The following is a 22709-nucleotide window of genomic DNA, read 5'->3' on the forward strand; positions in this document are numbered from 1 at the left end:
CATCACCATGTGGCAGGCCTGCGCCAGGTGCCTTTCCAGAGTTATTTCATTTAATTCTCACACCAACCCCACGCCACAGTGCCATCATGAAGCCTCTTTTACTAGTGAGGAAACTGAGGCTCAGAAAAGCCAGCGATAGGTCCAAAGTGAGTCCCGATAAAGGAGAAACTAGGGATGTGAGCCCATGCATGTCACCACTATCCTCCAGCAGGGCTCCTAAAACAAGCGGACTCCACCCGCCTTTCCCAGAAAGAGGCCCCTGAGCGGACTCCCTAGCCCACTGGAGGCTCAGACACCCCCTAGGAGCAGGCAGGCTGTAATTCTGCTGAGACAAAGCCATCTCCGTGCCTCTTGCCCTGCAGGAATAGGGAAGACGCTACCCCTTTGGGAGACAGGTTGGTCAGGCTGAAGGGCTGCTGTGTCACAGATAAGAAGCATTACTGGAGGGGTATCTGCAAGGGGGCGGTGTTTCTTTCCCTACAGCTCCTAGGACAGTGAGGAGGTCTGGGGACATGGGACCATTGGCAAGATGGCCTGGTACTAGTAGGTATCTACAGACTGATGCACTGGAGTGGACACCGTGGGCTGGAGAATGATGGAGGTGGGGCCCTTGGCATCCATGAACCCAAAACATTGCAAGCCTTCTTTACAAACCAGGCATAAGACCAACTTAAAATGGTGTACTCTTTCTTTTAAAATTAAAATAAGTCTCTAAGAGCAGGCTGGACACAGGGAGGAGGCCAGACAAAGCCCCCACAGCATGAGCCACCAGCTCCCCAGCTGCCAGGGTCCTGGGACCCAGCAGCAGGTCCCATGAAAGCTGGTGGAGCCGAGCAGGGTGGGGGCCGGGGGGTCACCCGGGACAGACAGTCTCCAATCATGCTGAGCACAGCACATCACTTCATTCAGGAACCCAGAGTAAAATGTACAGCTGGGTCTAGAGTTGATTCAGCCCTTAACTCGTTCGGGATCGCTGGCGGAGCCACTGAGGCGGCAAGGGGATGGGGGCTGGGCCATCCCTAGGAGGGGGGCAGGGTGGGGCATGGCCCCTGCCGATCATATCTGATACATGCAAAAATAAATCATAATTATTTGCAAAAATCCCTCTGAAAACCAAACCAGCACTGGGAGTCGAGGGAGGGATGAGGGAGCGTGTGTTCGGTGGCGGGCGGAGGTGGGGGGGCTTGTTTTCTACCCGCTGCCAAATTCTCATTGACTGTCAGCTCCAATCCATTTGGAACTCACTGACTCAATTGCCTTTTCACGGGGAAAGGAGCCGGCACAATGCAGGGGACTTTTCAGCTTCACATTAGCACACAGGGCGCTGGGCAATGTCCGGGAACCACACTCAACACCCTCCTGGGGCCACTGGCCACCCCCGCCCCCAGGCAACCCAGCCAGCTCTGCCAGGACACATCTGCTCACCCCTGTTTTCACACTTTGGGTTTTATTTATTTACTTTTAACAGATAGGCCACTGGAGAAGTGTGTGTGTGTGTGTGTGTGTACATTTGCACACGGGCACACTTGTATGTGTCGGGAGAGACAGGGGCTCTATCTCCCCAGAAGAGGGGCCTGTAAGAGTTCATTCCAGAGCAGTTCCAAGTCTTCCTCTGCCCAAAGAAAGGAGGGATGGAAAGAAAAATCCAAATTAAGTTTCCAGAAGGAAAGGATATGGTGGGGAGAGGTTCACTGAAGCTAAATCTGGAAGGGGCCAATTATGAATGAACCCACATTTACTGGGGAGTGTCCCTAAGAACTCCACAGGCCCAAACACTCTTCAATCATCATTATGAAAATAATATCAGCCGGCGTGGTGGCTCACACCTGTAATCCCAGCGCTTTGGGAGGCCTAGGCAGGAGGATCACTTGAGGTCAGGAGTTTGAGACCAGCCTGACCAACATGGTGAAAGCCCATCTCTACTAAAAATACAAAATTAGCCTGGCGTGGTGACCCACACCTGTCATCCCAGCTACTCGGGAGGCCGAGGCAGGAGAATTGCTTGAACCTGGAAGGCGGACGTTGCAGTTAGCAGAGATTATGCCACTGTACTCTAGCCTGGGTGAAAAAAGTGAGACTCCGTCTAAAAAAAAAAATCTACAATTATAATCATCATGATAATGATAGTGGTCCCCATTTCTCAAGTGCTCACCCTGTGCCCTCACTTCTGTCAAGTGCTTTCCTCGTCACCTCTACTAATGATCACAAGAACCCAGTGAGGCGGCACTGCTGACTGCCTGCCCAATTTCACACAACCGGAGAGGCAAGCCCCAGGCCCAAGGTCACAAAAGGTCCCAAGTGGGGAAAGAAGGGCTTCAACCCCGTTCTGCCTCACTCTAGAGCAGCCACCTTGCCCTGCCCTGAGAGAGAGAAAATCTGTGGCAGAATCAAAACAGAAGATGCCCTGGCACCACAGAGGCCTTGGCCCTGGGAGCCCTCACAACATCTGGGGGTGCCCTGTCCTCCATCTCTATCACTGTCCCATGGAGGTTCCTCCATTTAGCCCAAGCTCGAGGGAAGCATCCCTTGGAGGGAAGCTGCCAATGGCACTTCCTTTGATGATGGAAGTGCTCCATCCACGCTGCCCGATACGGGAGCTCCAGCTGCATGTGGCTGTGGAGCACCTAAAATGTGGCTTGTTGACTGAAGAACCAAATTTTCAATTTAATTTAAATTGCCACGTGGGCTAGTGGCTACTGCAGACCCCACACCCTCCAGCTTTCTCCCTACCTCCCAGTCCAAAAGCTACTTTGTTTTCTGTTTTTTGAGATGGTGTCTCGCTCTATTGCCCAGGCTGGAGTACAGTGGCACGATCTTGGTTCATTGCAACCTCTGCCATCCGGTTTCAAACAATTCTCCTGCCTCAGCCTCCTGAGTAGCTGGGATTACACCTACTGGCATACACCACCACACCTGGCTAATTTTTTCTGCATTTTTAGTAGAGACGGGCTCTCACCATGTTGGCCAGGTTGGTCTCGAACTCCTGATCTCAAGTGATCCGCACACCTTGGCCTCCCAAAGTGCTGGGATTATAGGAGTGAGCCACTGCGCCCGGCCCCAAGAGCTATTTTGGAAATAAACTAAAAGCATCCAAGGACAGGAGCATGACCTGCCAGGAGAGGCCCCACCTCAGTCAGCAGAACTCTCCTCCGCTCCTTCATGGCCTTTCAGAAATGACCAGCCAGCCTCCAGCTTCTCTGCCTGCCTGCCTGCCTTGTCTTTCTTGTCTGCCTGGCTGCCTTCCTTTATTTCTTCCTTTCTTCCTTCCTTCCTTCCTTCCTTCCTTCCTTCCTCCCTCCTTTCTTCCTTCCTTCTTTCCTGCTCCCTCCCTTCCTTCCTTTTTTCTTCCTTCCTTTCCTCCCTCCCTCTCATTCCTTCTTTTCTCCTTATCCTTCTCTTCCTTTCTTTTCTTCTTTCTCATCTTTTTCCTTCCTTTCTTCCTTCTTTCCTTTGTCCTTCCTTTCCTCCCTCCCTCTCTTTCTTCATTTCTTTCTTAGAAAAAAGCATCCGTTTAATTAGATAAATCCTCCAAGCACGTGGCCTGGAGTTCGTCATGGAAATTAACCTGCTTCCAGATCTCAGATAGTGAAACAAGAACCGGGGTGATTTGGCATAGCGCAGTGAAATGGGAGAGGCTGATGGAGTTTCATACACCTCATCTTCCATAAGTGCCCCTCGCCCCTCCAGTGCCCCCAGCTCCACAGCCTCATGCCCTTGCTTCCTTAGGTCACTGCCTCCGCGGCACCTCTGCCTCTTCTCCTGGTCCTCCACCCAGGCCTGGGGAGCACCCATTCCTGGGGCTGGTGGGAAACCTCCGCTCCTTCCATGCCAGGGCCTAAAGGTAAACCTGTGGTCCTCTGCCCCTTGGCTAAGCCCTGAGCCTCGGCAATTAGCTCAGGCAGAGACACAGCTGAGGCTCAGCCCACGCTGGCTGCTTCATCCTTGTCCTGCATCCCTACTACGTGCTGCTCCCTGCCTGTGTTCGATCCGTGAAATAAGCTCAAAGTAGAACTGCAGCAAATGTCAGCTGGGATCCTCTCATCTAATCTTCACAGTCCACGTGGTGGGAATTCCACCTCCCATTTTACAGATGCGGAAACAAAGGATTCAAGGAATGAATCTGTCCGAGTGGGGGCAACACAATTCACATTCGGCTCAGCCTGGCTCCTGATCCCATGCACCGGTCCCTTGGCCAGCCACACAGCCTCCATCTACCAGATGCCCTCATGGGCACGACTCTGGGATCACCAGCACCCAGAATTCAGCTCACACAGGCAGAGGCTACCAGCGCCTTGGGCCAGTTTCCAGGGTCTGCCCCCATGCCACCCCACCCTAGCCTTTCGTCCCAAACAGCTTCCGTGACGACCCACCTCAGCCCACTGAGCTCCAGGAGCACTAGGTCTGGCCAGTGTGGGAAAGAAAGAGCAAAGACCCCTGCCCCACTTGAGGGACTGACTCTGCACGAGGGCAGAGTCTTTATCCTCATCCCCTCCGGACCCAGCAGCAAAAACACCAGGAGGACCCCAGGTAGGCCAGAGAGGTGAAAGACACAATGCAGAATTTCTGCCTGACGACACGTCACCCCACACCTCACAGGGTCCCAGCCCCAGATGGACAGAGAGCAGGCACTCCCGGTTCCCCTTTCCATGGCAAGCTCTGATAAGCCACAAGCGCTTCCGTGTCCCATCCAGAGTGGGTCTGTAACACACACAGGTACCAGGCCTGGTCCGAACACTTCACACGTCTTAGCTCACCTATCCCTCACATCAACCCCACGAGGTAGGTACTATGCCCATTTCACAGAGGAGGCACAGGCTAGTTAAGTGACTGATGCAAGGTCACACGACTTTGACCCCCGCCTCATTTGCTCCAGAATGCACTATCTACACCACATCCAGCTCCTCAAATGAACCTGTTGGCTCCAGAGGCACAAAACAGCAAAGCACACCCCATATCCCATTCTGCCTGAGAAGCAAGCCCCCCAATCCAGCCCCAAGTTCCCAATGATAAGAGAACAGACCTGCAACCTGACCCAGACACGTAACTCCAGCAGTACACGGGGCGTCCAGGCCCACGGCTTTCTGGAATGGAATTCACAGGGGTCCCCTTTGAGACCGACACCGTATTGCATAAAACCCGCCTCCTCTGACCTTGGGGACACCTTCGCCAACCACGATAAATTCTTCGTTACGTTTAATTACTTTCATCAGGACAACTCTCTGAGGGTGCTAGGGTCAGAGGCCATTTGACAAGAGAGGAAACTAAGGCCCAGAAAGGTAAAATGACTCACCTAAGGCCACACAGTGATTTACTGCAGAGCCAGAACAAGAACAGGGTCCCCAGATGCACAGCCTATCAGGTCACACCTTGCAAGACCCTAAGTGTGGGGCTGGAGGAAACGCAGGGGAGTGGACAGTAAGACCTGAGTGGAGCTCGGGCCACCTGTGTCTCACCCCATCCCCCAATCCCCAGCCAGAGATGCTGGGGCCTGACCCATGGCCTCCCCAGAGATCAGATTTCCCCGAAATTCCCAAAGGAGCTGTGGGGACGAGTGGGCCCGGAAATGGCCCTCACATAGCGAGCTGCACAGCTGAGCTCCCTGGGGCGAGGGGGGCGGACAGAGCTGGAGATGCTGGCACAGCCCTCATGGGTACTCTGCCAGCAATTAGTGCTGGGGAAGGGTGCCAGCCTGGCAGAGCTCATTCCCCCACCCCTTCTTCTCATTTACACACACGCATGATCACACACACATGCACACACGCACACGCACACACGCTCACCCACCCAGAGACCAGCAGCAAAGAGGCAGCGAGGCTTCCTTTCAGTAAATCTCATCAGCAAGGCATATGCGGGCCATGCAATTTGGCCATTACTGCTCTTAAACAACAGAAAAGCAGAATCCACCCACCATTAACCCATCCCGCTCTCCCTCTGGGCTTTCCACTGGCTCTGGCACCAGCCTTCACCTCTGACTCCCACACACCCCCTTTAAAAGCTCCCCAGAAGTTGCTTTCCCAAAGAAACAGAGTCTAAACATTTTTTTTCTAATATGGTAAGTCCAACCTGAACTGTGCTCTTCTCCATGCTGACCTCTCTCCACAGAGCAAACTATCCAAGGTTTGAACATGACCTTGGCTAAGACCCTTGCTCAAACATGCTAGAATCCCTGAGAACATCAGCTAGGCAAGGAGATGTGCTTATCCAGAACAGCCTCTTATGCATGTCCGAAGGCTCTGCCATTAAGGGGATGTATCCATTGCCACGGATGGGAGAACCGGGAGAGCTGCCTTTGGCCGGCCTTGGGGCATCCTTGCCTGAGCAGGTGGGGTTCTTCAGAGCGCAACCTGAGTGTCAGCCCGATCCACCTACGGGGTCTCCTGGTGACAGTGCGACAGCTCTCTCCTCTCCTAATACAGAGGCGGGCAGCTGGGAGGTGGTGGGGACTGATCTTGCCTCCTCCCTCCTGCCCCCGCCCCCTGCCTCTTCCTGGAGAACTGGAAAGGCCACCAGAGCAGGGGGCTCTAGAGGGTCCTTAGACTGGGTTTATAAGATCTGCAAAAGCCCTCAAAGTATAAGCAATATTTATGCTTATGAGATTTTTTTTTTATTAAGAGGATTCTCAAAGGGGGCATGTGGACTCAAAAGAAGAGAAGTAGCACAGCCCAGAGACCCCCACCCCCTCCCCCGCCGGGCTCAGCAGGGCCTCACGCCCAGGTGGCCAAAGATGGAGTAGGCAGAGACCACGGACAGGACTCCAGTTGTCCCAGCAGCAGGCTCCCTGACCACTGCCTCCTCACCCGGGAGCTGCTCCGGCCTCATCCTCGATTTGCCTGGAAGCTGGTCACTGGGAGGGCTGGCCTGGGAGCTGTGCCATGCCCTGGGCCAGCACCCTCCCTCCTGTGCGCCAGGGCTGCCTGCCCAGCCAGCAGAGGCATCGCACAGCGGAGCCCACCAGCGGGGACGAGAGGGGAAGCCAGCAGCCGCTGCTGCTCTGGAGAACCTCGCAGATCCTCTAAGCCACCTAGTGTCCAGAGCTGAGCTCCAGCCACCACGATGTCCCGCCTGCTTCCCAGAGCAGCCACTGCGGAAGAACCCAAGGGGACAGCAAGGGGGAGCCTGGTGGGGGACAAGCCTCCTCTAATGCTACCCCTACCTGGGCCTTCTCCAGGGACCTGAGGCCAGAGGGCAGGGGCCAAGCTGGCTGGGGACACGGCTCCCAGAAGAAAGCAAAAACCCTGTGGCCCCAGCCTACACCCCCCCACCCAAGGCAGGGCTGTTCCCATCACTCTGCTCCTTGCCCCTAGCAAGTCCCTCTATCTTTGAGATCCCCTGTGTCATCTCAGACAACCCATCCTACCTGGGACATCTTGGGGTTCACCCCACCCCAGCCTCCAGGCCTCCTGCTAAGCCTCCCAAACCCTAGGCCTGCCACTCCCCCAGGGCCTCTGGGCGCCCCCCTCCCACCCCCTCCTCTGCTGTCTCTTTTCTCTGTGTCCTCAAGACTCCTCTCACCTTGAGAAGTGTTAGGATTACCCAGCATTTACACTCAATGCGCTTCCTTATTCCTTAAGACTTATTAAGAATGATAATGAGTTCCGAAGGAGCGAGGCGTCCCTGACTCTCTCCCTGTGTATCCTTTCTCTCTCTCTCTCTCTCTCTTTCTCTCTCTCTCTCCCCCCCACCCCACCCCACCTTCCCTCTCTTTCTCTACATGTCTTTTCCACCAAAGACACATAGGACAAATCCAGACCAAAAGGGAAAAAAATTCCAACAATATGGAAGAAGGGCACTTGAGGATTCTATTCAAGAAACCCATCTCTCTTCTCTCTCCCTGTTCTCAATTACTCCAATTTAGAAAAAAAAAAAAAAAACTCCCCCTTCCCTTCACACTGTCCAGGCCACCCCTCACTCTGCCGGACTTTGAACAGGGGGAACAGGAGAAGGGCCCAGCTTGCCTGCAAAACCTCGTTAACCTGGAGCTCTTAAACGGTTGATTAATTTTTGCAGAATTTACGACAGCCTTTAGCTTTTTTTCCTCAAGCTGTGGCCTCAGAGCCACAGCAACTTCACTTGGTGAACTTGAGGGGGGCTGAGATGGGGGTGCCCCCTCCCCCAGTGGCCTCCTGCTGCTGGCACCCCAGGCAGCCCTGGGGCCTAAGGGAGCCATGCAGATGGCACCGCCCAGGCAGGAGACCGGCCCACTCGCAGAGCAGCGTGGCACCCAGAGGAGAGATCGCCAGGCAGCCTGAATCACGGCTGACTTTGGCCATTTGGGACTTTTAAATTTCAAAATAAGAAAGCCAGGAGAAAGTGGGCAGAGAAGAAACCAACCCGGGGCGCTGATGCCTCCAGCCTACACCCTCCCAACCATGCCATGTATCCCGGGCACAGGGACTGGCCTTATCGGTCTGCCGGGCTGCCCTTCAGAGAGAGGGAAGAACAGATCCTAATGAAATTACGGTTTTTAAAATGTCTATAAATTAAATCTCTCCTCTCTCTGTGAATCTCCCCCTGAGCTCCCTCTCCTCTACCAGGCTTGTTTGCCTCTCTTCCGTTCCCTCTGCTCATGTCTGTTTTTCTGATATAGACATCAAGAGGTTACGGGCTCAATTACAACTCCGCTGGAGTCTCAGCATCAGACTGCCTCGGCCTTCTCCTCTTCAGAAACAAGATACCAAATAAATCTCTCTTCTTTATATTTTTATTTTCAATGCCAAAAGCCTAAAGATTCATTCTGTGGACTCGCAGCCTTTGTGAACTTCGTTCAGATGGTGGGGAGAATATTCTTTTTAATTGTGTCTGAGTACAACATAAATCCTTCTCTCTTTATCTTGTCCCCCCCCCTTGTAAGGACACAGACACAAACCTTGGCTATGCATGAAATTTTAAAAAGGGGGAGAGGACAGTATAAATGTGCTTAATGTCTCTCTATGCGGGGGGGTGGGGGGCAAGTGAGCCCTGGAGAATATCAGTAGGACATCTAGCATATTCTAAAGTTTGGGGGGTTATCATGAGGATTCATATTAGCAAAGGTCCATTTGTAAAGGGCAGATCATAAAAGGTGATTTTTTTTTTAAAAACCGGGGGAAAAAAAATGCTTTCACCTTCCCCAATACTGCCAGGAGACACAGAAGGGCAGACGTGCTGTCTATATAATTCTACATCCTAAAAGGCCCTCTTCCCATCAAAAAAAAAAAAAAAAGGTGAAAAATTCAAGTCTTAGTCAATCATCAGAGCTGCTGACTCCTGAGAAGAAGAAACCAGCTTTGAGTTGTAGGTCTAAGGGGAAAAAGCCAAACAAAAACCAAAACCCCACTCTACTTCTGGAAATACTGACCAGTGGGGATCCCAAAAGCTACTTTTCCTGGAAAAAGCACTTGAGACAAAGGTCAGAGAAAGCGGAAGCTGAAGGTGAATCAAAAAGAAAAACTTTTCTTTCCAATTAACTGGACTGGGAAAAAGAAGGGAGGTGGGGGAACACACATCACTACCAACTCATCAATTCTTTCCTGTAAACGATTTAATTAAATTCTGCTAAATACAGGAGAAATACTCATTTTGGAGTGCTTCCCCCAACCTCAAAAGCAAATTCCTCCAGGTTCCTCCCCACCATTCGAACACCTCCCTCGTCTCCAAGCTACACAGCCTTCCAGTGGATTTCCAACCCAGGCGTGGACTGCACTGCTCAGGGCTGCGAGAATGACAGCCTCATATGTCTGAAAGCTGACACTTTAGCTTTGAAAAGAAATGGGGGAAAATAAGCTGTTGACTTCTTGGTTAAAGTATTTTCTTGTTCTACTCATGTTCTTATGTCACTGGGCTAAAAAAAGAGAGAGAGAAAGGGGGAGAGAGAGAGGGAGAGAGAAGAGAGAGATATGACTTTCCTTGAATGATCTGTTTAACCTAAGCCAGAGGAAAAAAAAGAAAGTCATTAATTACTTATGTGAGCTATTGCTTCAGAAAGACAATAAACCTGCCCGGTCGCCATGGATATGACATATTTGCTCTGAAAACAACACAATAATTAGCAAAGGGGAAAGATACAAGGAGAATATGCAAACTCCTGAGTTTAAAGCCACAGTGCTCTTTTCTACTCATAAGCCTCTGTTCGGTTTGCAATCCAAATCAAACAAATTTTTAAAATATCGCAAAGAGGGAAATAATAGGAATGGTTCCTCTCACCTCTAAGCTGAGAAGCAACAACCACTCTACCTCCCCCCTCCCCACCCAATATAAAATAACATAAAAGAGAACCAGGGTGGCAGAAGGAAGAAAAAAAACCTCAAGTATTGCCTCTGTTTTATTTCCTACAGTAGGGGTGGAGTCAGGTTTTTTTTTTTTTTTTTTTTTTTTTTTTAAGTGTGCTCTTATTTAGCATTGGATCTTCTGGCCAGATATAAATTTATTTATGAAAGCCAAATGCTCTGTGCATGGCTCACCCTTCCCCAAAGTAAATGAAAATGTGAAGGGGTGGGGTTGGGGGGTGGTGTCCAGTTGAAAAAGTAAAGCAGTATACTCAGAAAGTAGAATCTATGGAGGGACATTCTCTCCCCCTACCTCCAAGAAAATGGAACCCCTGCCTTACTTTAATATTAAAAATGCATTAAATGGTTCTACCTACAACTTAGTCCCAAAGGATCATTAGGAAATGCAATCGCTTTGTATCATATCTGTCAGCGTGATAAATATCTGAGTCAGAGTCAGTTTGCAATTTTTCAGTGTCACAAAACAAGATAATTTTTTTCTGTCTTCCTTTCTTGATTCCCTACACCACCTCCCCCCAACCCAAACCAGTCACAAATCTACAGAAAAATACCTGGGCAGAGGAGAAAAGGAGAAAAAGTTGATGTACTCTCACACACCAGGCAGAGGTTATTGATGTTCTTTCTCCCCAAAAGCAGGCAAAAATTGAACTTCAAAATATTTGGGTGACAGTTTCCCCCCCAAAAAATAAATAAATAAAGCACTCCATTAAGTTTGACTAAAAACTCCTTTCCCCTCTTCCCAGAGGCTAGTTTTCCTAAAACAGATGGTCAGGATCTAAAAGAGAAGCAAATATACCTCAACCCCCACAGGCAGGGAAATCTAACTTTGAACTTCTTTTAAATTAAAAAGGGGTGGGGGCAAGATAAACTATTAATAAGTATGAAAAAAATTAGCTGAGCTACAAGTTTTGTTTTTCTTATTAAAAAATTATTTAAACACAAGGGGAGCAGATATAAAAGGGAGTTTCATATTCAACTGACTTTCTTATTTTTTTAAACAATAGCTTTTTTTTTAAAGATTGGACTCTTTGATCTTGAAAGAATTTTGCTCCTATATGATGGGGGGGAGGGGTGGTGGTGAAATGATCTGTTTTAAATGATGATGCAACTTAGGGATCAAAGCCCTCGCTTTCTTCTAGCCATAATAAGCTGTGCTTGCCACAAAGCGTAAGGTTCCCGGGCTGGGCTCCTCTCCTTCGTAAGAAGGAAATAAAATGCGCCCAGACTCAGAGCAAGACTCGAAGTCTCGGCAAGGTGCAAAGTCTGAAAAACAAACAAACAAGGCAAGGGGGAAAAAAAAGAGGAAGGCACTGCCCCTTTAAACGTTTTAGTGCATATGGAGTTTGATTTCTGAAAGAGATCAGTTTAACATCTCCATAGAAACCAGCAACAGATTATCATCAACAGAATAAATAACTAGTCTAATAAATTAAACAGGAGGCATAAGATCGCTGGAAACCTGATTACTGAAGTTCAACAATATTCCCCATAAACTCTCCTTAACCGCCTCTAAGGTGGCTAACAAGAAGGGGGTGGGGGGGGCGATCTCTCCAATTCGCCGGACTCTGGGGAGAGAGACGGTGGCGGCCGCCTGGAAGGGAGAAGTTCTCCACTCTGCTCTGGAGAGGGTCCGAGAGCTCCAGTGAGGGGCACACCCTAAAAACCGAAGTTTGGGAAGTGGGAAAGCGGCTGGGGGTCGGGGAAGGTGGCCCGGGTCGCGGGAGATTGCGCGGGTCGCGACGCCCGCCCGGGTCTCACCGCCTCGTCGCCACCAGGACGCAAACCCCGCGCTTTGCGCTCGGGCGCCGAACGGCCCAGCGCCCCCTCCGGGCACGTGGAGCGCAGCCCCGGCGCAGCCCCCGGGGACCAACTACCCCCCTCCCCATGCCCGGCGCAGCTGCTCCTGCTCAGCCAGGACAGCTCCCTTTAGGACTGCGACGTGTGTGTGTGTGTGTGTGTGTGTGTGTGCGTGTGTGTGTGTGCTCGCGTGTGTGTGTGTGTGTGCGCGCGCGCGCGCTCGCGTCGTGGATTGGGCGGGGGGGGGGGCACCAAGATTATCCCGCGATCTGTTTTCCAGTTCCTTCGTGCGCTCTCACTGCGCGCCTGTACCAGCTCCGAGACCTCCGAAATTTACTAACTTTGCCCAGCTACTATCAGGGCCTTTACCTCCTCGCCGCCCCCCGCCGCTGTAAGTGTGCGGGGTGTCGGCGGGACAACCCAGCACGGTGAGGGCCGCGCCCCCACGCTCCACTCAGGCAGAGACGCACACCCGGCTCCGTGGCCCAGGGATCCGGGTTTGGGGGAGCTCCACTCAGGAGGGGCGCTACTGCCGCTTTCCTGTAGGGCACGCACCCGCACCCGTGCCCTCGCCAGCGTGGCTGGAAGGAGGTCCTCGCCGTGCCAAGAGCCGGCTTTCCGAGCTGAGGCTGGGGCAGAGGAACTTGTGTGGAGGAAGAGGGGGCTCCCTGCCTCCCTCAGTGCTCCTCCAGCCACCCCCAACTCCGGACCCGGGTCGGGGATGACTTTGAAGAAGAATCTTCGCCCACCCCCTAGGGAAAAATCTATTATTATTATCTAAATCTACGCCCCCAAAGTGTCCCTCCCGCCGTGATTGACGGCGCATACACCTGTTCCCTCCGCGGAGGAGCTTCCAAAGCCGGGGACAGACATTTGCCCAAAAGCTCCGCAGCGGCCCAGCAACCACCCGCCTGCCCGCCCGCGCCCGGCCAGCCCCCGCCCCCGGCCCCAGCGCGCCCCTGACCGCACCTCGCCTCCTCGGCGGCCGCCCCCTCCCCTTCCAGGCCCTGCTGCTCGGCCCGCCAGCTCCCGGCAGTGCTGGCTTCGCAAAGAGAGAGAAAGAACAGAAAGCAAAACTTCCTGGCGGCCGACGGCCATCAGCTGCACATTCTGCAAATGCCACCGAGTAAAAATAAACCTGCCGCCGCTCCGCCCGGCCGGCTCACCCCGGGCGCACGAATCGTCCCCCTGCCCCGGGAGCTCCCTGACTCCGTCAGGCCCGATCCTCCATTCCGGCGCGCCCCTTGGAGCCCCGCTCCCCGACTCTCCTCCGCCAGCCACCACGCTCTCCTTTGCCGTGAAGCCCGACCCCGAGTGACCGGGTAATCGGCTCTTTCCCTTTGGTGTTCCCTGCGCCCCCCACAAACTACTTTTCTCCCAGTCCTTCACCAGGTGCCTATTTCAGCCCTGCGCCCTTGGCTTCAGGGATCGTCCTCCCCAGTTGTTGAGCCCCGAGGTCACCCTCAGCCCACCCTGGGGTAACAGACCCCACCCGACCCTCTCCCACGCTGCAAAGCCCCCCAGGAGCGCACCGCTCCACCAGCCAGCTAGCCCACCAGCCCGCTAGCCCGCCAGCCCAGCTTCCCACGTCCCCGGGCGCAACTTCTCTCCCGGCGCACACAACAGCCGGCAACAACTCGCCCGAACTTTCCCCCGAACCCAGGCGGGCTCCGGCCGACAGCCGGCTGCTCTGGGCCGCTGCCCCGGCTCTTCGAGCCCTAAGTTGCCCGCCCTTCGCCCGGGGAGGCCGGGGGTGGGGTGGGGAAGGGAGTGAGGAGCGCCACTTGCCGCGCCTGGAGCAGCGCACTTGAGATAAACTTCCCAGGCACAGATGAAAAAGGGGGCGCCGCTCCCCCCATCCAAGAAATCTCTTGCCTTCGATTTCCTAGCCGGGGATACCCCTTGGCACCCCGCGCTTAAGCTAACACTGCCTACCTCTGCTGGCAGCACCTACACCCGGTATCCGGGCACAAGAGCTGGCTGGAGGGGTTCCCCACCCACCCCTTCCCATGGGCAAAGTCTTGCAAAGTCACCCCAGGCACCCCTCACCCCTGCTTCCTTCTATGCCCTGGAGAGCGCACGACCCCTCTGCTGTTGGGTGGGGTGGGGTGGGGTGGGGGTGTAGGGGGAAGGAGTGATTACCCGGTATTGGAGAGCACCTGCCCCCCCGGGAGCCCACAGCGCGGGGGATGCCCCCACCCTATTTGCAAAGTCCTGCACTCGCTCCTGGCACCTCCCCCTCTTCTCCCCTACCCCGCTGCCCCCTCAGTTGGAGTAAGTGACCCCCAGGAGGAGCAGCCCTCCCCTCCCCCGGAGCCACGCGCCGGGCATTCCCCTGGCCACGGCGGGCAACGCGCCGCCCCGCGCCCGGGTGCCAGCCCTCCGTGCCCCCTGCCTCCGCACGGCCGGAGTTGGGTGGCAGCCGCCGCTCGCAGGCTGGCTGGCTGGCTCTCTCGCTCGCTCGCTCGCTCGCCCGCTCGCCCGCTCCCTGCTGCAAGCGGCAGCCCCGGGGGTGGGGGGGTGCACCGGGACGGGGGGCGAGACGGGGAGGCGCCCCGGGAGGCCTGCGGAGCTGGGGGGCGTGGGGGGGCCGCGGCGAAGGGAGCGCCGAGTCTCTTACCTGCACTTGGGGCGGCTTTGGGTGACTTTCCAAGTCCGGGGGAAAAATGTGTGTGTGTTTGGGATGGAGCGCTGCGGGCGCGCATGCGCTGCCCAAAGTTGCCGGATCCCGGATTTTTCGCTCCCAGTCTCCGCTCTCGCCCGCTGTGATTATGGAATTCTCCGCGGCCGGGCGGGCGAGTGGGTGGCATACAAAACCCGGGCCGGATCGCGGGGCCGGGCTCCGCTCCACCCTCACACCCCCAGACCTGCCCCTCCCGGATCCTTCCCACCCACCACCCTGGCTTAGCTCGACGTGCGCGCGCGGCGAGTCGCGGCCTGCGGAGGAACATCTGAGCGCTCGGCCCCCATTTGCAGCACCGGAGGCTTCTACACCCCCCAACTGAGTTGAGTTGAGGCCAGTGAAAAAGAGAGAAAGGATGGGGGCTTACTTTTCACCTGTTCTGAACCCCGAAAGAGTTAGAACCTTAGAACTGTGGAACCCAAAGGAACGTAATGTTCTCACTGTTTGATATCTGCTTTGCACTTATTCTTTGCAAAGGAGGTTTTCATTCAATCTGTTGTGGAAGAAAAATATCCTTCAGTGAGCAAGACAGGCCATGCAGAATGAACCTTACACGGAGGGGCTGGGGGACAGATAATACACATGAAAACAAGTGCATAATGTTATTCAAGAGAGTGAAAGTATCCATGAGGAAAATAAACCAAGGCAACAGGCTACAGAGTGTCCTGGGGGCCAGACATGGTGGCATACGTCACTGCTTTGGGAGGCTGAGGCAGGAGGATCAGTTGAGCCCAGGAGTTCGAGACCTGCTTGGGCAACCTAGCAAGACCTCAGTGTCTTGGGAGAGCGAATCCCCCTGTCCCCAGATGGTAGGGAAGAGCCTTTGGAGGGGCCTTTCATACTCCACAGAAGAAACCCCCTTTTCTCCTGTGCTGATTTGAGGTGGCCACACCCACTGGACCTGGTGGTCAGCTTCAATGCTGGGGCCCTGTAGCTCTGGTCCTGCCTTTCTCAGCAAGCCCACCCCTCATTCCAGGCCCGAGCTGCTTTTCCCTTCAGCTAAGGGTGGGCTGGAAATATTGAGAGGCCTGAAAGAAAGTGAAAACACCCACTGATGAAATAAGTGAGAAACTGACCATAGTAGTAAACGAAATACATGAATGATTCATGGAATAAATGACTATGAATTCAAAGTGTGACCCACAGCTTCAAGCCCTGCTCAATAAAATGCATTACACGAAGAGTCAATGCCACGGGCTGGTAAAAGTTGTTGCAGACTGGTAGTCTTTGGAGCCTATCTGCAAGGTATCAGGAAAGTCTCTCAGGACCAGAGAAACGACCCAGCGCCCTGCATGATGACTGGCCAAGATGAGCATCTTCCAGGATGTGTTCCATGTGCTGCCTTAAACTGGAAATTAATTGTCCAGAAGCATATGGACATGGACTGGAGGCATGATGACCCTGTGGCCCTGAGGAGGCCAGGAGTTGCCCTGTCCCCTAATAAAGCCTCCAAATTTGGGAGAGGAAACTGAACCATCCCACACTTCTTAGACACTCAGTGATATCTGCTTGTGTTAGATGGACTAGGGAAGAAATCACCTCAAAAAACCAGCTCCTCACTTCCTGGAATAGTGCCGGGGGTCCGTTCAGGATCTGTTCACACAGGAAGGCCAGGTTTAGGCGTTAGACACACCTCTCAGGTTCGTCTTTGTTTCTCCCCTCCTTATCCCAGTAATTAATTGGAAGCAGCAACATTCTGATAATTAACAGCCCTCAAAGACGGCTGATTGGTTATGCTCCATTGTCGCCCCCAGCATCCAAGGCATCCCCAGTTCTCAGGGGTTGGGTGCTCACCCACCATCTCCAAGCCCCTTGTGCCTGGTGACTCAGCAGAATGCCCAGAGATCTCAAGCCCAATCCTGTCAACCTATGGGAAGAGAAACTGAGGCACAGCGAATAGCAGTAACCTGAGAAGTGGCAAGTTAGCTCTTCTAACTTTTTGGCTCAGGGCTGAGTCCGTTCCTGGGCAGTGTAAATAAGGGGTTAACAGCTTGGGCTTGGGGGTCAGCCCCTACCACTTACAAGCTGGGTGACCTTGAGGAAGGCATTGGATCCTCTATGCTTCAGTTGCCTCCACAGTAAAATGGGGATGATAATAGTACCTACTGCCTGGGATTGTTGAGAGACTAAAATGAGTTAATGCAGGAAAAGGGCCTGGGCCAAGATAGTGATCGATAAATGCCAGTAATTGTCATGGCTCTTTGGGACATCCAGGGCTCCCTTCACTTCTCATTTCTTTCCATCCTCTCTCCATTCCTTCTTCTCCTCCATCCTTTTTCTTCCCTCAAACAATAGTCCTTTACTCATTCATTCATTTGGTAGGCATGGTTGAGCCCTGAGGAAGAGCAGATCTCCACCAGTGCTGGGGAGGCAGAGATGAAAGAGACAAAGCCTGCCCTTGAGGGGCTAGGAGAGAATCCACTCGCCCCTCTGTTCCCTAATCAGGCCTCCCCCGATTTCCACTTTCAGGCTCACCCCTACCCCTGTCCCACCATAATGCCCTCCCCCACACCCTTTCCCACCTCTCTCAACATCTCCAACAGCCACCTCACCCGCCAAACTTTTATTAAAATGTGTATTCCTCCCTCCATTTTTTTCTCAGGCATTTCATAATTCTCCCACCTCCCGAGAAGTCTTTCCACCTCCTCTAAAGGAATTTCATCTCGCGTAGGGAAGGCTGGAAACAGAGGCAAGGCTGGGAGAAGGGAAGACGGTTTGGTGGGGAGGTGAAAAGGGAAAGCTCTTCTGTTTCTCAGCCACCACCCCCAATGTCCCCCCAAAATTAAAGTAGGGGTCCAGGAGAGAGTGGCAACCCCAAACAGCAGCCTCTGGTCACAGCCAGACACCTCCATGCCTTGTTCCTCCAGTGCTTGTTTTTCATTCCCCACCCCAACTCGCTGTGCAGGGACTGAAGTCAGATGCTCTTTCCCCTCATGTTCTTCAATTTAGCATTTCCTGAGCATCCCCTAAAATAAAATCCAAGCCTTTCCCCTGTAGTACCCAAAGTCCTTCAAGATCTGGCCATCACCTGTCCCTGGACCTCACCTCCCTTATTCTCTGCCTTGTTCACACCAGCTCCTTGCTGTCCTGGAAAACACCAAGCTTGTCCCACCCCAGGGCCTCTGCACCTGCTGTTTCTTCCACCTGAAGCGTGCTCTTTGCAGGCTGCTTCCTGCGAATCGAATGGCATTGTCTGTGTCCCTGCTCCTATCTCCCCTCCTTAGGGGGGCTTTCTCGCTAAAGTAGCTCCCAGCCTTTCTTTACCACTTTGTCCTGTTTGAGGGTCTACAATGGTTTTGCTTCCGCCTTTGTTCCCATAGTTCCTATCCGGCTGTCCCTACTAGGATGGGAGCTTCTTGGAGACAGACAGCGACTTTGTTTCACGCTCCCTGTGTCCTTGGCACCTTGAGCAGTGCCTGGCATAAAGGAGGCACTCACTCTCTGCGAGTCAGGCACAGAATCAAGATAAGCCGATGTGGCTCCCGCCCTCTAAGTGCCTATGCTGTGGGAGAATGACTAGAAAGGTCCTAGGACAAAGTTTGCGGGAAGAAGGAGGAGCCCATATGAGCCAATGCAACCCAGGACTTCCCAGGAATTACCAGGTTGGTGAGATGGCCTTGATTAAGATTGTTACTCCCTGGCATTTGGCCGGGGGTTCTACCATGGGGAAATGGATGGTTCTGGTGAACAGTACCCAGCTGAGGAGGCTGCACAGTTGGGAGGGGAGGTGGGTCAGCTAAAGACCCCGTCAAAGCATCTCTTCGGCCCCCTGCCTCCAGGTAGGCTGCGAGTGATCGAGGACGTCTCCCGTTTTGACATCTCCAGGGAAGACCCCACACCCACACACACATATAACTTGCCACTCTGAGGACAGAGTCTGCACCTCTATCTCAGAAGCTTGAGAGCCAAGCGACATGCCCGGCACCCAAGAGGCTCCCAGTAATTGACTATGGAACAAATAAAGTTAAGTCAGTTTCAGTTCCTGTGCCTGGGAAACTCTTGGAGGTAATCCCAGCTCAGCTTGCTACCCACAGTTTTGGGTTTCTGGTTCTCTACTGTGAAGGAAAGCAAACTGCACATCAATCACTGATGTTTATTGAGTGATTGTTACGTGCTAGGCACCACGCTATCCCTCGTAGTGTCTCATTAGACCCACATAACAACCATATGAAACCGTTGCAATTATGAATATACCCATTACACAGAAGAGGAAAGCGGGCACAGAGAATAACCTTCCCAAGGCTGAGGCAGGCAGTCTGACTCCTTCAGGACCAGCTGCTTGGGCAGGGAGGTAACAAAAGCCTCGCTACTCCACTTACCCTGTGCCACAAGCCTTTTGACCTTTACTTGATGTTCGTAAAGAGATGAAAATTGAATATGAGTTGCATTAGGAGAGGAGGAGGGGAAAGCAGAGCAAAACTGTCCATCTTATTTGATTCTAGTAGAAGAAGAGGAAACAAAGAAATTAGAGTACAAAGCATCAGACCTTAGGCCGGGCACGCTAGCTCACGCCTGTAATCCCAGCACTTTGGGCAGCCAAGACAGGCTGATCACCTGAGGTCAGGAGTTTGAGACCAGCCTGACCAACATGGTGAAACCCCATTTCTACTAAAAATACAAAAATTAGCCAGGTGTGGTGGCACGTGCCTGTAATCCCAGCTACTTGGGACGCTGAGGCAGGGGAATCGCTTGAACCTGGGAGGCAGAGGTTGCAGTGAGCTGAGATGGTGCCACTGCACTCCAACCTGGGCGACAGAGTAAGACTCTGTCTCAAAACCCGAAACAAACAACAACAACAACAAAAAAGCAAAGCATCATATCTTGTATATAGTAAGCACTCAATAAGTGGTAACAAAGAATCACTACTTTTACGTTTTAAAATAGTAACTGATATGCTTGTTCCTTTCTCCTGGGCCGTTCCTCATTTCATAGTTCTCCCTGGGTGGGGTCCATGTTTTCCCGGCTCACCATGCCTCACCTGGAGCTAGCATCATGGTAGGTGCTCAGTAGACTCTTCATGATTGAGGAGTTAAACAAGTGCAGAGATAAGTGATTATGGTGATTGCTGGATAAGTTGCAATTAAATGTTGTTTTTTTTTTTTTTTTGAGATGGTGTCTTGCTCTGTCGCCCAGAGCTGGGATTACAGGCGCGCGCCACCACACCTGGCTAATTTTTGTATTTTTAGTGGAGACGGAGTTTCACCATGTTGGTCAGGCTGATCTCGAACTCCTGACTTCAGGTGATTCATCCGACTTGGCCTCCCAAAGTGCTGGGATTATAGGTGTGAGCCACCGTACCTGGCCTAATTAAAAATTTTTAAAAGTTGAATTCATTCATTTTATTTACAAGTGTCTCTCTTGGGAGTTCTGAGGAGGGAGAACAAGAGAGGCTTTTTCCCAAACTCTGAGTTTGGTTCCCAAATGCCATCTGGTTGGCGAACTTCTTCCACCCCCAAATTCTGTCAATCTTTTAGCAAAGTCCGTAATTCTTTGTTTCTGAGTAAATATATAATATGTGGGGTTTTTTGTAGAAAATTCAGAAAATACAGATAAACAGGAAAAAGCAAATTTCAATCATCTGTTATCCATCACCCATGGCTAACGTTCTGGTTGATGTTTCAGTGTGTTTCCTTCCAGTCTGGGATTTTTGTTGGTTTGGTTTTTGATCTTGGCTTTGTTTACTTGTATAAAATCAGAATCACACGGAACATACTGGACTGTGGGGTTTTTTTTTTTAGCCTGACATGTGTATGTAGCATGAACATTTCCTCACCTCATTAAACATTCTTCTCCAACATGATTTTTAATGGCCGTATTGTAGAGTTTGATCATAATTTACTTCCACAGTCCTTCACTATTGGAAATTTTGGACATCAAACTTGTTTCCGATTCTTTTCATTATTATAAATAACTCTAATGAATATCTTCGTCCATAAATAATATGCACGTTCCTTAAAGTGGAATTGTTGAGTCGAAGGATGTGTCTGCGTTTCAAAGCTGTTCATACCCATCGCCAGATCGCCTCCTCCCGGAAGGCTGTGTTCACCTGCCCTTCTGCCGGCCGTAACTCCCGGATACTCTCCAACTTTGGTGCTTTTTCTTTTAAACCCCTGCTAATTTAATGGGTGAAAGAGTCTATGATTCTAGTAATGAATCCTTATTAGAACAGTGCTGGCCACAAGCAGGGCCGTTTCAAGGTTTGAGCGGCCTTGCTGAGATCCATAGCCTCGGGCAGGGATGGAGAGAAAGGCAGTCTCTCAGGAGTGGCGGCTCAGAGCCAGGCACGCTGGCAGATTCTCGGAGGCCTCCAGAACAGCCCCTGAGCTCAGACTTCTTAGGCATCTCTTAGCCGATGGGAGAGAAGGGTGGGCCTGTCTTTGTCCTTCAATCTCAACAGAGATGAGCTCCCCACCACTTCCTACCCCCTTCACCCACACCTTCCAGAAACCTCTCTCAACAGAAAAGCCTTGGGGATTCCTATGCCATAAATACTACCTGTTTTCCAAGCTCAGGATCCACACTTCGTACCTGCTTTCATTTCCCTGTCCCAGCTCTCAACTCAGCTCCACGAAAGGGACAGGCTGCTTTGCCCTGTGGCTCAACCTCTCCTTTCCCAGTTTGTTCTAATTGATTTACTTTTTCAGGGGTATTTCTACCTGGGCCTGGTAACTGGAAGAATGGCAGGTGACTAACACTTTCCTTTTAGGAAACAGTCCCTAGTCCCAGGGTCTCTGATCTCCACGCTCCCTTGCAGCTTTAGCATTCTCTGAACTATCTACCTTTTATTTTTTTTTAGAAAAAATAGCTTTAAATTTCTGTGGGGAGAAAAAGGAGGGCAATTCATGTTCACTGCAAACAATTCAGGAAACCCAGAAAAATACAAAGATAAATATAATGCAGAGATTTTAAAAATAAAACCATCCAAGAGCCAGGTATTTGGGTGGGAATTGAACTTAAGAATTTAAAGAATGAATTGAATGAAACCCTCCAAATACTTCTTTTTGAGCCCCCTTCAGCAGCCTGCCTGGGAGATGTGTGTGGATAGGGGTGTCACTCATGCCAAGTGGTGAGGTGTGTTGAGTGTGGTTTTCTCTGTGTGGGAGGGAGTGTATGTGGGCACCAGTGCAGGTGCGGGACTGCACCCTCTTTAGAGAAGCCTTCTGATTGGCCGGGAGCCGTGGCTCATGCCTGTAATCCCAGCACTTTGGGAAGCCAAGGTGGGCAGATCACAAGGTCAGGAGTTTGAGACCAGACTGGCCAACATGGTGAAACCCCGTCTCTACTAAAAATACAAAAAAATTAGCCGGGCATGGTGGCCTATGCCTGCAATCCTGGCTACTCAGGAGGCCAAGGTAGGAGAATTGCTTGAACCTGAGAGGTGGAGGTTTCGGTGAGCAGAGATTGTGCCACTGCACTCCAGCCTGGGCGACAGAGCCAGACTCCGTCTCAGGAAAAAAAAAAAGAAGGGTCCTGGTCTGTGTAGTTGCAGCTGTGCTGTATTTGCACACAGGAAGACTGCTCCTGCTGTCAACAGCCACCCAAATACACAGCAATCCAGCCAGGTGAGGGGCAGGGCCAATGCTGACATCACCTCTTACCCAAAGTTCCCCGAGCCAACACCTTAACCCCTCCCATGCCTGCCAGGGTGGAGCAGGCCTGGCCCCAGGGCCCCGTGGAACAGGGAAAACCAAGTGATGGAAAACTCGGTGGACCAGCCTCCCCACTGTCCTCAGAGCCCAGCCACACTCCCACAGCCATGTGGTCCCTGCCACGTGCCACGTGGGCCCACACAGCCTCTGCCCCTTCCTCCTCCCTCCCAGCTCTCCCAGATCTGAGAGCAGAAGCCAAAGGGACTAGTCATGGTGGTGCTTTGTCTTGGGATGTGATCCCGCCTGAGGCTGCTGTGGGGAACCTGCCCTGGGACACCGGAAGTGGCCATGCTTCCTCCCGACGGGCACTTGTGT

General features: G+C 52.4%; 1 protein-coding gene across 3 annotated transcripts in view; it reads right to left on the reverse strand.

The window, feature by feature from the left end:
• CASZ1 (castor zinc finger 1) overlaps positions 1-14765 on the reverse strand; it is a 159811-nt gene extending 145046 nt beyond the window's left edge. For all 3 annotated transcript variants that reach the window (XM_078330366.1, XM_078330364.1, XM_078330368.1), the window contains exon 1: positions 14683-14765. The gene's annotated coding sequence lies outside the window, so the exon portion shown is untranslated. The remainder of the gene's footprint in view (positions 1-14682) is intronic.
• Between the last annotated feature and the right edge of the window lie 7944 nt (positions 14766-22709).

Source organism: Callithrix jacchus, chromosome 7 (genome assembly GCF_049354715.1).
Source record: "Callithrix jacchus isolate 240 chromosome 7, calJac240_pri, whole genome shotgun sequence".
Lineage (NCBI taxonomy): Eukaryota > Metazoa > Chordata > Mammalia > Primates > Cebidae > Callithrix > Callithrix jacchus.